Source organism: Dasypus novemcinctus, chromosome 14, assembly GCF_030445035.2.
Source record: "Dasypus novemcinctus isolate mDasNov1 chromosome 14, mDasNov1.1.hap2, whole genome shotgun sequence".
NCBI classification, from domain to species: Eukaryota; Metazoa; Chordata; class Mammalia; order Cingulata; family Dasypodidae; genus Dasypus; species Dasypus novemcinctus.
The window spans coordinates 868,988-885,223 of record NC_080686.1 but is presented as its reverse complement, the minus strand read 5'-3'; the positions used below and the strand labels follow the sequence as shown (position 1 = coordinate 885,223).

General features: G+C 40.1%; 1 long non-coding RNA gene across 7 annotated transcripts in view; it reads right to left on the bottom strand.

The window, feature by feature from the left end:
- The window catches only part of LOC131273224 (uncharacterized), a 123,458-nt gene that overhangs the window by 98,049 nt on the left and 9,173 nt on the right, over positions 1-16,236 (bottom strand). For 5 of the 7 annotated variants that reach the window (XR_009180355.2, XR_009180354.2, XR_009180352.2 and 2 more), the window contains exon 4: positions 9,700-10,221. This is a non-coding gene — a long non-coding RNA (uncharacterized lncRNA). Of the gene's footprint in view, positions 1-302; positions 368-9,699; positions 10,222-16,236 lie in introns of those variants that run through there. The other 2 variants (XR_009180356.2, XR_009180353.2) reach the window with 2 other exon arrangements.

Genomic DNA, 16,236 nt, shown 5'->3' with positions numbered 1-16,236 from the left:
GCAGAGGGATTTGGGAAGATAGACGGTGTTTTGTTGTGAAGCGGGAGAAACTTGTGATTGCGAACATAAACAATAGTGCTTCCGCCTGAAGCCCCGCCCCCAAAAGCCCGGCAGCCGGTCTCCGACCCAAATAGCTGTAGGCAATAAAGAGACATAATCAGAAAGTTGTTTTAGGCTGCGGCAAGGGAGGGGGACACGTCTGGAAGCTGATTAGGGAATATTTTGCGAAGCTTGGGAAATCCGGTTTTTGAATCTGTTTTCGGAGTCACAGGCCAGGCTTCAGATCTGTACTAGCAAAGTGGCTGTGGTGTAGAGGCGCCCTCTAGTGGCAGTGGTTTGGAATCACAGGACGGGAGCTGTCCAAAAGCTGAAGTGAGATATACTAATGAGCCCAGCTAAGTAAATGAATTGCAGGGTTCAGTCATAATATAGAGTTTGCAGATCTGACTTCCCCCTTAAGGCTGCCACCCAGCTGTGGGGATCCCTGAGGGCTGTGTTACACTGTGGGGCTCCCAGGCTTTCTGTAGACCAGATTGGAGGTTGCCAGGTCTGAATTCCCTAAAATCTGGTGGCCCACACCACAGAGACTCACATCTCTTGAGACCTCAATATCTCAGACTTTCCATCCCTGAATCCATCACCCACTGAGGTCCATCTGAGGTCCTTAAATGCCCTAGCCTTCAACGTTGGCGTTCTTTCTTTATCATTTCATTTTGCTTTGTTTTTATTTTCATTTTGACTTATTCTTTACTTTTTTCAATTTCCTGATTGCTAACACCGCATTATCCCCTAGTCTTCTCTCACAGCGTATCCCCCAAAGTCTTTCTTTTACTCAGTTATTTAAGGCTTTTTTTCATGGTAGGTGCTGTGTACTGGGTGTTTTAATTCTGGGTCATGCATATCTGTTTTTTTTTTCTTTCCCCTACCTGTTCCCCACCCTTTGCCCATCCCCTTCTACTTTCTTCCTCTCGTCCCTTCCCCCACTTTCTTTTATTTATTTCTTTCTTTTTTTCTGTTGTCTCTCTCCCTCTTGTCCCTCATATTCTACTTAGTTTATTTTAACTCAATTATACAATAGGTGCGGCAGGAAACACCTCACATTCGCTGGGTTTTCTCATCCTCCACTGCCTCATTTCTGTGTAAACTGATTTAGGCTACCTACACTATCCTCTTTCCCCTACATCTTGATATCCGCCACCATCTACTGGCTCTCCTATATTCCACCTCCCACCTCCCTTTCTTCGATCCACGAAGGGTCTAAGTCTTAATTTCTAATACCTATGTTTTGTTTTCTGTCTGTTATCCATGCTTGAAACTATTACCTTTTTATTCTCTTTCCCTCTCTCACGAAATCAATAGCTTTTTAGCTCATACCATATTCCTCCCATATTCAATCATCTACCTCATAATAGGTACTCTACCTACTGCTATAACTCTACACAATTTACATGAATCTAACCTCCATCCTCCCAGATCTCATATTCTTGCTTTGTTAACATATATCACCAATACTACTTTACACTTTTCCCTTGCTTACACAATTGCCTTTCCCCAACACTAATATTTTCCTTTAAAGTGAACTTAACCAACAACAAGAAACTAGAATAAGAAGAAAAAAGTGACAAAGAGAAGATATAACACCTATACAAAAATAACAGCTAATTAACCTCCAAGAGCAGACAAAGAAGCTAAGGAACTGATTAAATCTGTCAAGATAAAGAGATGACCAGAAAGCAACAAAAATCTACAAAACAAACCAGTAATCAGGAAAACATGGCTGAATCCAATCAACAAACCAATAATCACGAAGGGGAGCAAAACTTGGCACAAGCAATGAAAGATCTCAGAACACTTATCACCGACAAGTTTGACGAAGTAATGAAAGAGGTTAACAACATGAAGACATCACTTGGAGGGGAAATTGCAGACATATGAAAAAACATAACAGATATGATGGAAATGAACACCACAGTTCAAGAAATCAAAAATATACTTGCAGCAAATATCAGCAGACTAGAAGACACAGAGCAGAGAATTAGTGATGTGGAAGACAGTACATCAGAAATCAAACAGATAGTAGAAGGGGTCAATAAGGAGATAGAAAAAATCCAATTAGGACTTAGGGACCTGAATGACAACGCAAAATGCTCAAACATATGTATTATAGGCATTCCAGAAGGTGAAGAGAAGGGAAAGGGGTCAGAAGGAGTGTTGCAGGAAATAATGGCTGAAAACTTCCCAAATCTACTGAAAGAGACAGATATACATATCCAAGAAGCACAGTGCACTCCACTAGTCATAAACCCCAACAGGCCCACCCCAAGACATATACTTGTCAAATTATCCAATGCTCAAGACGAAGAGAAAATCCTAAAAGCAGCAAGAGAAAAGAAAACCATCACATACAAGGGAAGCTCCATAAGATTAAGTGCTGATTTCTCATCTGAAACCATGGAGGCAAGAAGGCAGTGGTATGATATAGTCAAGGTACTAAAGGAAAAAAATTTCCAACCAAGAATACTCTATCCAGCTAAACTAGCATTCAAACATGATGGAGAGTTCAAAATATTCGCAGACAAACAGAAACTGAAAGAGTATACCAACAAGAAACCTCCCCTTCAAGAAATTTTAAAGGGAGTTCTGCAGGAAGAAAGGAAAAAACAGGAAAGGCAGAGTTGGAGGAGAGTATAAGACCAACAACAACAACAAAAAAGACAAAAATATATATATACAAACAAAATATGACAAACACAAATCAAATCAAAATATGCCTAACACAAATAATTCCTTGATAGTAATAACACTGAATGTCAATGGATTAAACTCACCTATCAAAAGATTCAGACTGGGACATTGGATAAGGAAATATGACCCATCCGTATGCTGTCTACAAGAGACACATCTTAGACCCAGAGACGCATGGAGATTGAAAGTGAATGGCTGGAAAACAATCATACAAGCTAACAATAACCAAAAAAAGGCAGGAGTAGCTATATTAATATCAGACAAAATAGACTTTAAATGTGAAACAATTGTGAGAGACAAAGAAGGATACTACATTTTAGTGAAATGGAAAATCTGTCAGGAAGATCGAACAATCATAAATATTTATGCCCCTAACAAGGGTGCCTCTAAATATGTCAGGCAAACGCTGGAAAAACTAAGTGAAACAATAGATACATCTACAATTATAGTGGGGGATTTTAATACACCACTATCAACTCTGGACAGAACATCTCAAAAGAGAATCACCAAAGAAACAAAACATCTGAACAGTATATTAGAGGAGCTGGATCTAATAGACATGTATAGATTGCTACACCCAAACACAGCAGGATATACATTTTTCTAAAGTGCACATGGATCATTCTCCAAGATAGATCATATGCTAGGCCACAAAGAAAGGCTGAAAGAATTCAGAAAGATTGAAATCATACAAAACATTATATCTGACCACAGTGGAGTCAAGCTGGAGATTTGCAAGGGACAGAAGCCCAGATTTCACACCACGATTTGGAAATTAAACAGCACACTCTTAGAAAAACAGTGGGTCAAAGAGGAAATCTCAAAAGAAATCAATGACTACCTTGAAACAAATGATAATGATAACACAACATACCAAAATTTATGGGATGCAGCAAAAGCAGTACTGAGAGGGAAGTTTATAACCATAAATTCATATATCAAAAAAGAAGAAAGAGCAAAAATTGAAGAACTAACTGCACATTTGAAGGAATTAGAAAAAGAACAACAAAGTAACCCAACAGGAAGAAGAAGGAAGGAAATAACAAAGATAAGAGCAGAACTAAATGAAATAGAAAATAAGAAAGCACTTGAACAGATAAACAAGACCAAGAGCTGGTTTTTTGAGAAGGTCAACAAAATTGACAAACCTTTAGCAACACTAACAAAGAAAAAAAGAGAGAAGATGCAAATACACAAAATAAGAAATGAGAAAGGCGATATCACCACTGACCCCACAGAAATAAAGACTATCATAAGAGGATATTTTGAAAAACTCTATTCCAACAAAAATGACAATCTAGAGGAAATGAACAAATTCCTAGAAACACATAAGCAGCCCATATTGACAAAAGAAGAAATTGATGATCTTAACAAACCAATCACAAGCAGAGAGATAGAATCAGTTATTAAAAATCTCCCAACTAAGAAGAGCCCAAGGCCAGATGGCTTCACAGGTGAATTCTACAAAACATTCCGGAAAGAACTGACACCAATCCTGCTGAAACTATTCCAAAAAATCAAAACAGAAAGAACATTACCCAACTCCTTCTATGATGCCAACATTACCCTAGTACCAAAGCCAAACAAAGACATCACAAGAAAGGAAAATTACAGACCAATTTCTCTAATGAACCTAGACGCAAAAATACTTAACAAAATACTTGCTAATCGTATTCAACAACACATTAAACGAATTATACACCACGACCAAGTGGGATTCATCCCAGGTATGCAAGGATGGTTCAACATAAGAAAATCAATCAACGTAATACACCATATAAACAGATTGAAGGAAAAAAATCACATGATTATATCTATTGATGCAGAAAAAGCATTTGACAAAATACAGCACCGTATCTTGATAAAAACACTCCAAAAGATTGGAATACAAGGAAATTTTTTGAACATGATAAAGAGTATATATGAAAAACCTAAAGCCAATATTGTGTACAATGGAGAAATTCTAGACTCCTTCCCTCTAAACTCAGGAACAAGACAAGGATGCCCACTGTCTCCACTCCTATTTAACATTGTCTTAGAAGTACTTGCTCGAGCACTGAGGCAAGAGCCAGAAATAAAAGGCATTCAAATGGGAAAGGAAGAAGTCAAAATGTCATTATTTGCAGATGACATGATCCTATACATAGAAAACCCTGAGAGATCTACAATAAAGGTTCTAGAACTCATAAATGAGTTTAGTAAAGTTGCAGGTTATAAGATCAATGCGCAAAAATCAGTAGCATTTCTGTACACCAATAATGAGCAAGATCAGGAGGAAATCAAGAAACAAATACCATTCACAATAGTAAATAAAAAAAATCAAATACTTAGGAATAAATTTAACTAAAGAAGTAAAGAACTTATACACCGAGAACTATAGAAGATTGTTCAAGGAAATCAAAGAAGACCTAAATAAATGGAAGACTATTCCTTGTTCATGGATAGGAAGACTGAACATTATTAAGATGTCTATCCTACCAAAACTGATCTACACATTCAATGCAATCCCAATAAAAATCAACACAGCCTTCTTTAAGGAACAAGAAAAACTAACTATGAAATTTATTTGGAAAGGAAAGAGACCCCGAATAGCCAAAGACATACTGAAAAAGAAAAACGAAATTGGAGGAATCACACTACCTGACTTCAAAACATACTACAAAGCTACGGTGGTGAAAAAAGCATGGTATTGGCATAAAGAGAGACACATAGACCAATGGAATCAAATTGAAAGCTCTGATATAGAACCTCACATATATAGCCACATAATATTTGATAAAGCCACCAAACCCTCTCAACTGGGAGAGAGTGGCCTATTCAACAAATGGTGTCTGGAGAACTGGATAGCCATATGTAGAAGAATGAAAGAGGATTACCATCTCACACCTTATACAAAGATCAACTCAAGATGGATCAAAGACCTAAATATAAGAGCCAAGACCATAAAAACCTTAGAAAGCAGTGTAGGGAAACATCTACAGGACCTTGTAATAGGAAATGGATTCATGAATATCACACCAAAAGCACGAGCAGCAAAAGAACTAATAGATAAATGGGACTTCCTCAAAGTTAAAGCCTTCTGCACCTCAAAGGAGTTTGTCAAGAAAGTAAAAAGGGAGCCCACACAGTGGGAGAAAATATTTGGCAACCATATATCTGATAAGAAACTTATAACTTGCATATATAAAGAACTCCTATATCTTGAAAATAAAAAGATAAACAACCCATTTAAAAAATGGGAAAAAGACTTAAACAGACACTTCTCCAAAGAAGAAATACAAATGGCAAAAAAGCACATGAAAAAATGTTCCAAATCTCTAGCTGTCAGGGAAATGCAAATCAAAACCACAATGAGATACCATCGTACACCCATAAGATTGGCAGCTATGAAAAAAACAGAAGAATACAAGTGCTGGAGAGGATGTGAAGAAAGGGGAACACTCATCCACTGCTGGTGGGAATACAGAAGGATCCAACCATTCTGGAGGACAGTATGGTGGTTTCTCAAAAAACTAGCCATAGATTTGCCATATGACCCAGCAATACCACTGCTGGGTATATACCCAGCAGAACTGAAAACAAGGACGCAAACAGATATATGTACACCAATGTTCATAGCAGCATTGTTCACTATTGCCAAAAGTTGGAATCAACCCAAATGCCCATCAATAGATGAGTGGATCAATAAAATGTGGTATATACACACAATGGAATACTACTCGGCTGTAAGAACAAACACACTACAAACACATGTGATAACATGGATGAATCTTGAGAACCTTATGTTGAGTGAAGCAACCCAGACATTGAAGGACAAATACTACATGACCTCAATGATATGAAATAAACAAGCTGCCCTAGATAGCAAGAGACTGAACGATAGGCTTACAGGAAATTGGAGGGTGGAGGAAGGATGTGAGCCGATGTCTGCAGGGGTGGAATTTAAGACGAGATGGTGGTAAGTATGAACACAAAGAAGAGATAAAAGGGGGGCAGGGGTTGCCTTTGGTTGGGGCTCTGCGGGTTTGAGGGAGGCTGGGGATGGGCGGATGGGTAACATTGCCCAAAAGTGGGGGGAGGGAGGGGTAGCATACGAACACAGGAGAGGGTCAGGTGTTGGTGGAGAGTAAAATGCCGAGAAAATCATATCAAAATATAATAAAGAGGGTTACCTGTTTAGAATGCTCGGAGGGGAGGGTCTGATGCAGGACGGGCTCCTGGGGAATGTCTAAATGCTCATTCTGCCAGAGTGGGTGACACCATGGGGTAGAAACCCAAGTAGTGAGAGTGGGGGTGGACCCACATCCTGGGGAGGACTAATGCCATCAAATAGAGGGAACTGTATCCCTCGAAAGAAAGGGTGGCTCCCAGGGCATTGGGGCAGTTGAGCAAGTTAGACCCTGAACACTATTCCATCTATATCTGGAAGTGGCTCCTCGGGAAACGGAGGCTGGCTGTCACTGTGGGCACCAAGGTGGAAGGAAAAATGGACGTTAAATGTGTGGAACCAAGGTAAATGGGGGGTAAGAGAGGAGTTTCATGAGAGTACACAAGGATGGATATAAAACATGTAATATTACAGCATAACATATAGGAGATGACAGACTGATAATGTAAACCATAATGTAAAACATAGGTTAACTAAGAATGTAAAAAACTGTGTATCCTAAAGCATGCACCACAATGTAAGCACAAATGCCACCTTGTTTGAAAGCTATTGTCTCAGACTCTGTACATTAGGTTAAGTAAATATGATGTGAATAGGGTGTAAGAGTATCGCTGTGGAAGGGAAAGGTTTTGTGGTGGATGTATGGGAGTGCTGTATACTATATATATGCATTGCTGTGGTCTAGGGCTCCTGTGAAGAGAAGCTCAATAATTAGGGGGGGGGAAGATAGGATGTAGAATTTTTTCCAAGTCAACACGTATTCTTTATATAACCTTTAAACCCATCGCTATATGCCATTTCCTAGTAAGGGACCCTGACATTATATTGGGCTTCAAATTTCAGGGAGTTCTGGATCACAGAGTGGTTCAACAAAGGCAATGGAGGAATACTGGTATGGGATACCATTGACAGGGGATATATGGCTGACAGGGAGCTGTACAGAACATATGTCCAGGGTACATGGCAATGTTTGGATATACTCATAGTGGCAACAATTGGAAACCGCAGCAGGGGGGGTACTGGGTTCCTGGCCAGTGGTGCTCTGTCGTGGTCCCTAGGGGAGCAGCGACAGTCTCCCAGGTGCAGCGGCGGGGACTGGGAGGGAGTGAGGGTTCAACAGTGAGCCCATGACCCTAATGACTATGCTTGTGAGCTGATAAGCCTAAAATAAGAACAAGGCCTAGAGCAACATTGTGCCTGGGAATTTCCTCCTGACAGCCTTCATGTTACTCAAATGTGGCCAGTCTCGAAGCCAAACTCAGCATGTAAATGCAATGCCTTTCCCCCAGCATGGGACATGACACCCGGGGATGAGCCTCCCTGGCACCGCGGGACCACTATCAACTACCAACTGATGATGCAACTGGAAAATGACCTCATACGGAAGGTTCAACGCGGATCAGCGGAATATCCCTGTCTACATAAAATAACATGACTTTAAAATGCTGTTTGATCTAATGTAAGGGGGAAATGGAAAGGAGAAATGAGTTTATATGGCTACGAGTCTCTAAAAAAGAGTCTGGAGGCTGTCAGAAGGATTGCCCTTATGCACAACTGAGCAGAGTCTGAGAGACAGATAAAGCAGATACAACCCCCAGATATCGGTTCCTTCGAGGGCTAAAGAGACCCATGGGAGTTATGGTCATGGCCGATGGGGTTAACTACCAGGTCAGATGGCCCCTCTTTGGAACTGGTGTTTATGTGTGACGAATCTGGACTCAGATGGGATCTCTCTTCATAAGACTTTCATGCTAATGTGCTGGAGGTGCAGTTAGTGTCGGGGTTTAAGATATATTTAGGGGATTTGAATCTCTGGACTGACAATGTGATAGCCAGGTCCTGAGCCTCAACAGACTCCAGCACCTACAATCTGACTTATTGGGCTCACCACACTCAGCTAAGATGGAGTTGAAGAAGGACAACCACCACACCATGGAGCCTAGAGTGATTACAACTGAAAGTGGGAGGATTGCATCCAGCATCCATGTGGAATCTGAGCCTCCTCTTGACATAGAGGTGCAATGGACACAACCAATCCAATGTCCACATAGAAAAGGTGGCATTGGATTGAGAAAAGTGGATATGATGGCTGATGGGTATGGGGAAAGGCAGGAAGAGATGAGAGGTGGAGACATCTTTGGGACATGGAGCTGCCCTGGATGGTGCTTCAGGGGCAATCACTGGACATTGTAAATCCTCACAGGGCCCACTGGATGGAATGGGGGAGAGTGTGGGCCATGGTGTGGACCGTTGACCATGGGGTGCAGTGGTGCCCAGAGATGTTCTTGCCAAATGCAATGGATCTGTCATGATGATGGGAGGGAGTGTTGCTGGGGTGGGGGGGAGAGGTGGGGTGGGGGTGGTAGGGTTCAATGGGACCTCATATATATATATTTTTTAATGTAATATTATTACAAAGTCAATAAAAAATAAATAAATGAAAAAAAAAAAGCCCTTTCTAACCCATCCAGCTATAGCACGGAATCCAGAATTTCTGCTTAGTGGGCCCATATCAATAAATTCAGCCTGATCCAACTTTATATTTCTTCCACCATTATCCCATACCCTTAGTATCCATTCCCACACATATTCCCATGATTTCTGTCTATATAAGTTGAAAACTCATGCCATTCTTTCTGAGTATACATTACTTCCTCATGGGTCACACTTTGTATTTCACCTTTGGGGTCTTGTTGTGATTTTAGTCTAGTAATAGGTCTCAAATACAAGAGAGGTGGTGGGGGTGGGTAAGGAGAAGGATTAGAAATGCCTTGCAAGCTACTGACCTCAGGGCATTCTCTTGCATTTTCTTCTGGTGAGACAGGATTAATCTCTTCAGGCAGGGGTTGGAAGGTAGTTTCCTCAGGGCAGACTGGAGGCTAGGCAGTGCATGCTGGAGTTCGGCTGGTACATGTTTCAGTGCTGGGAGGAGGTCCAGACTCCTTGGGGCAGGCCAGAGGCTGGGCAGGGCAGGCTGCAGTTTGGCTGGTACCCACCTCAGGGCTGGAAGTTGTTTCAGACTCCCTGGAGCAGGCTGGACATTGGATGATACAAGGTTGGCAAGGTATGATCTGGACAGGGCAGGCCATGGCAGGCTTATGTGATAAAGTCGCAGCAGAATTCAGGGTTTCAATGTCTCCATCAATATCATCATCCCATATATCTCCATCCCAATTCTCTGAATTCCACTCTTTTCCAATCAAAGTCTTCAGTTTGAAGAAACCCTGCAGGATTGGGATTTTAGTTTCTTTTGTAACTCCATTACTCATACAATGAGAGTCTGAGTTTGGTTCTCAGATATTTCAAGCCTGTGGCACAGGAGACAAGATTTTCTTTCAGAGCACACATAGAAACTTTTGCATCATCCATGTGGAGTTTAAGTTTCAAATCTGAAGCCTTTAACTCATCTCTTTCTGTTGTAACACTATCCAGACTATCTAGGAGGAGCCAGCCAACATCATTACACTGTTTGACTGCACAGAACTCTGTTAAGGTATTAAAAACACTCTCACCCAGATCCTTGCTTCTTATAAGTATGGAAGTAGGGGAATCCAGTGATGCTATCTGTGCATCTCAATTGCTAACTCACACCATAAACCATCAGCAGCCTCTTTGTTATTGGAAAGGGAATTGTCAGTTCCCTTGAGTTCAATTAAACAGACTATTGCAAAACTCCCAAAACCACCTCAGACACCCCATGTAAAGACTCTGTTCCTCAAGAACCACTTCCAGGCATTCTTGGGACTTGGAGTTGTCCTGGGTGGTACCCCAGGGACAATTGCTGGATGTTGTATGTCCTCCCATGGCCCACTGGATGGAACATGGGAAAGTGTGGGCTATGGTGTGGAACACGGGACATGGGGTGCAGCGATGCCCAGAGATGTACTCACCAGATGCAATGGATGTGACATGATGATGGGGAAGAGTGTTACTGAGGGGGGAGTGGTGGGGTGGGGGTGGTGGGGGCAAATGGGGACCTCATATATATATATTTTTAATGTAATATCTTTTAAAAAAATGAATAAATTGAGTAGAAATTGGAAAAAAAAACACCACTCCCTGTACAAAGCTGTATAAGTCAGTGTTCTCTAGGGAAATAGAATCAACAAGAAATTATGTCAATAGCATGTGATTCTATAAGAATCTCTCACACAGCCATGGGGATTCACAAGTCCAGGTTCCACAGGCAGGCTGCAACCAGGGGCTGCAATGAAAGTCCAGTGAAGGTTCTTGACAAATTCTGGGACATATTGGCTGTACAAAGATGGGCTGGGCAATTCTCTTTCAATGCCAGAATCACTTCCCCTATATATATATATATATAAAAGAAGTTGTGAACTTACAAAACAATCATGCTGATATGCAGAATTCCCATACTACAAGCCTTCAACAACCACACCATTGTGGAACATTCATTTGTTACAGATTATGAGATTTATCATCAGACTATTACCACTAAATATGGTCCATAGCATACATTTAGTATATCTCTTCTGTACTCCCCTAGCCTTAACACGTACATTTTGATATTGATGTAAGAATGTTACAATCATGGTTGTTAATAACTTTTAATTGGGTTTTTGCTTTCTTAATGTTGGGTGGCATTTAACTGATTGGGTTAAGCATCACTCACTGCTGATGGCAATGCCCCTGACTGATGTAATTATAACCAGCTATCCATGATTTACCACTGCAGTAGAGTCAATGGTGACTAAAGTTCATAAATGCTCTTGTATTACAGTTAGCTCAGTGTTTGCTTGACCAAACAACTGGGCACAATTACATGGCTGAGTTGACACATTAGCCTAACTGTCACAGATCTGTAGTGAGTTCAGCTTGTGAAACAGTAAAGAAAAAGGCATGTAGTTATCAGTAATGGTCAGTAAAATTCATAAGGACTGTAAGGTCTCAGACCCATATCTTCCAGAATGGACCTGGTTTGGTGAGGAAGAACACTTGCAGAGAAGGTACATAATTAGTGCTTGTGAACTCTATGCCTATTTTCTTTTTTTTTTTTTTTTTTTTTTTTTTTTAACCATTTATTAGAAAGAATTTCAATTACTAGGTTCAGGTTACCTTATGACTAATACCTGTTTTTCTTCCTTTCTTTTTTTTTTTTTTTTTTTTTTTTAATTTTTTTATTTTTTATTGACTTTGTAATAATATTACATTAAAAATATATATGTGAGGTCCCATTCAACCCCACCCCCCCACCCCCCCTCTCCCCCCCCCCAACAACACTCGTTCCCATCATCATGACACATCCATTGGATTTGGTAAGTACATCTTTGGGCACCTCTGCACCTCATATACATTGGTTCACATCATGTATGCCTATTTTCAATCCAGGCTGCTCAGACAGGATTGAAGACCTTAGCCAGGGAAAAAGCTGGGGGCTTCCAGACTTCATCCATTAAACCAAAAAGTCCTGGTGCAGTGGGTCACTATCCCTGTTGATGAACATCAACTGATCACCCAGGGTTGCTCAGTGGAAGATGAAGCTAATCATTTGAGGAGCTGCCGTGTAGCAGTTGGTCTGGGATGCCCAGGGTTCTGCACCAGCTTGGGGAGCCAAATAGACCACCACTCAGGGAAGTCACTTGACTGTCAGAGAGGCTCACCAAAGTAGGTGACAGATAATGTAAAAATGCTGTGGGAAGAGGGCTACAAGTCTGGACTTCATCTAGACCTTTGGGGGGGGTTCATGTGAGGGAAATGACATAATTGTTAGGGTTTGAAATGTAGAGTCAGGAAATTGTGTCAGCATTGGGGCCATTCTGGTGGCTCATGAACATCCTTTGGGCATTGATTCTCTCCCCCAACAGCTTTGAGAAAGCAGCATTTTTAAGGACTGTCTCAACGGTGAAAGCAGGAAAGCAATTAGGAAACATTCTGAGATGATTGAAAACAAAACCACCACATACAAAAACTTACAGGATGTAGCAAACACAGTACTGAGGGGGGAATTTATAGCCTTAAATGCTTAAACTACAAAAGAAAAAAGAGCAAAAGTCAAACACCGAACTGCACATCAGGAGGAACTAACAAAACAACAGCACAAACTAAATCCAACACAAGCAGAAAGAAATCACAAAGATTGGAGAGTTTAAAAACCAAAAATGAAGGGGGAAAAAACAATATCATCTAAATTAATGCAGAAAAGGCATGTGACAAAATCCAGCATCCTTTCTTCCTAAAATCACTTAGAAAAATAAGAATAAAAGGAAACTTCACCAACATTATAAAGGGCATGCTTGAAAAACACCACTGCAAATACCATATCACTGGTGAAAGATTGAAAACTTTCCAAGATCTGGAATGAGACAAGGATGCCCAATGTCACCGATGTAATTCAACATTGTACTGGATGTTGTAGGCAGAGCCAAGTAAGCAAGAAAAAGAAATTAAAGACATCCAATTAGGAAAAGAAGTAAAACTTTCTCCTTGCAAATGACATGATCTTATATATAGAAAGTCCTGTATATTGTACAACAAAGTTATTCAAGCTAACAATTCCAGCAAAGTGCTGTTTGTTGAGATAAACATGAGCAAATCAGTAGTATTTATGTATAATTTCAGGAAGAAATGAAAAAAAGAAGTCCATTTCCAACTACCAGAATAAATTTAACTGAGGATGTAAAGGAATTATGCATGGGAAACTTCAAAATTATGAATACAAAAAGAATTTTTAAGAGAATGGAAGGATATTCCCTGCTCATGGATTGGAAGGTTAAATATACCAAGATATATGAATTACCGATGCTATGCAGTCCCAATGAAAATTGCAATAAACAACTTTGTAGAAATGGAAAAGACAAGTCAACACATTTATTTGGAAGGACATACAGTCCCAAAAAGCCAAAACCATCATGAAAAACAAACTCAGAGGACACACACTTCTTCACTTTAAACATATTACAAAGCTACAGTGGCCTAAACAACATGGTCCTGGGACAAGTAGATACATAGACCAATTGAACTGAATGGACCCTCAAAATTATTCAGAAATAGACTCTCATAACTATGGCCAATTGATTTTTGACAAGGCTGCCAAGTCCACTCAAAATAGTCTATTCAATAAATGATGCTAAGAGAACTGGATATCCAAATGTAAAACAATGACAGAGGACCCTGATCTCATCTCATATACAAAAAATTAACTGAAAATGTATAAAGATCTAAAAGAACTAGTAAGATAAGATTTCTAGAAGAAAACATAGGAAATGATCTTCAGCACCTCGTGTTGGGCAATGGTTTCTTAGACTTTACACCCAAAGCACAAGCAACAAAGGAAAAATTGATAAGACCTCATATAAATTAAAAAGTTTTTCACCTAAAATAATTTTATCATGAAAATGAAAAGACAACTCATTCCATGGGAGAAAACAATTGGAAACTATATATCCAATTAGGGTTTAATACCTAGACTATACAAAGAAATCCTAAAACTCAACAATACAATGAAAGAAAACCCAATTAAATATGGGGAAAAGACTTGTGCCTCCAAAGAGTATACACAAATGACCAGAAAGCACATGAAAAGATCCTTACCTTCATTAGCTATTATGGACATGCAACTCAAAACCAAACTGAAATACCATGTCACACTCACTATAATGGTGTTATTAAGAAACAAAAAATAAAAAATATTGGAGAGGATGTTGAGATATAGAAACACCCATTCAATGCTGATGGCCAAGTAAAATGGCCACACAGCAGCAGTTGGACCTTGCAATATGGAGAATACATTCCCTTTGAAAATTCTGTGATGACCGGTTGCCATGGTTATCTCATGATGCACGTAAGGCTCATGGTCCTAACTGTCACTCTATGCCCAGAGAGATTTGGAGTTGGTAGCAGGTGGAAAAGCTCCCAGCTTAGTTTCCACAGTACATAGAGATGGGAAATCTCAATTGCTGCTTAAGAGGTATGATCATATCGGCCTACATGATTAATTCAATCCCCAAAAAATTGGCAGGAAATTTTTCCACAAAATATGATTCACTTTTCTTCTAGTTTCTCCTCTCCAATTTGTCCTAAAGAGTTTTAGATGTGATTTATAGTTTTCTCTTAATCCTTATTTTATATTTTAGATCCATCTATCAAGCTGGTTGCCTCAAAATGAGTCTCCCTTTAGAAAACTTTAGCATTTCTTATAAAGTTCTTTACCATTCACTCTCTTCCTCAAGACCATGTCTGTGTTAATGTTATTTTACTCAGCAGGGATGTAGTAAAATAATTATTGCAGAATATGGAGTGAATCTGGATTGGTAGGGACCAGAAAGGATGCATTTCATATGATGAGGTGTACTAAAGATGTTTTTAACACCCTTTTCAACCTCTATTCATCATTAAGTGTATATATAACTCAGTATACTTGGGGTATGTTAGTACCATTCATATAACTAGTTTTCCAAACCTAGCTATAAGAACTTGAGTTTCCAAATGTCAGTTTATAAACCAATATACATATTTCCTTTAATCCTTGGGGGTTATCCAAAATTTTCATTTTAGGAAGTTACCTACTGATTTTCTCACTGCCCTGTATGCTCTTCAATAGTAAGTATGGGAAAATAGAATAATTTTTTTCCATTGTGTTTTACATCACAAAATAAGCTTCTTTAGATGTTGACCATAATAACACATATTAGACTTGTTAGTGGTTCCATGGTTTAGGAAGCTAGAGCATAAGTAAGACAAATTTTGAAGTTAAATGGAGTGATTCCCTTCACTATCCTTTCTCATTAATGGATTGTCTATCTTTACCTAAAAGGGCATATGATTTTGCCAGATTTCATGGTGGGATTTCTCTGGGATAATAGCAGAGGGTGCAGGTAACTGAGTGCAGCCTGGGGGAGGGAGAAGAAGGGACATCCCTTAGTACATGAGCAATTGGGGCCCAAAGAAAGGAGGCTAGAGGTGCTGAGGAAAGTCCTGGGTGGGGATAGCTATGGATGGGACTCTCTACTCTGCCACTGCTTGTTCAGACTTGAGTGCAAGGAGAGCACATTCTTTGCAGAGCTCTCATGTGGCAGCTCTTTGTGAAAAGGTGGGTTCTGAGCCAGGATGGGAATCAAGCACACCCCTGATCACTAGGAGAGATTACATGCTCCCAGGAAGGCTCACATGAGGCAGCTGACATTGGGAGTATTTGGGGCACGATGTTCACAAGTTTTGTTCCCTGGTCCTTCAGAGGAACTCTATGAGGGGAAACCTGAGTTATGGTTTGGGTCAGAGAACTCACTTATGCAGAAGGCAGGGTGAGGGTTTGAACCACTCTCTCTCCTGTAATAAAGTAGTTGGCAGGCCTTTCTCCACAGCTC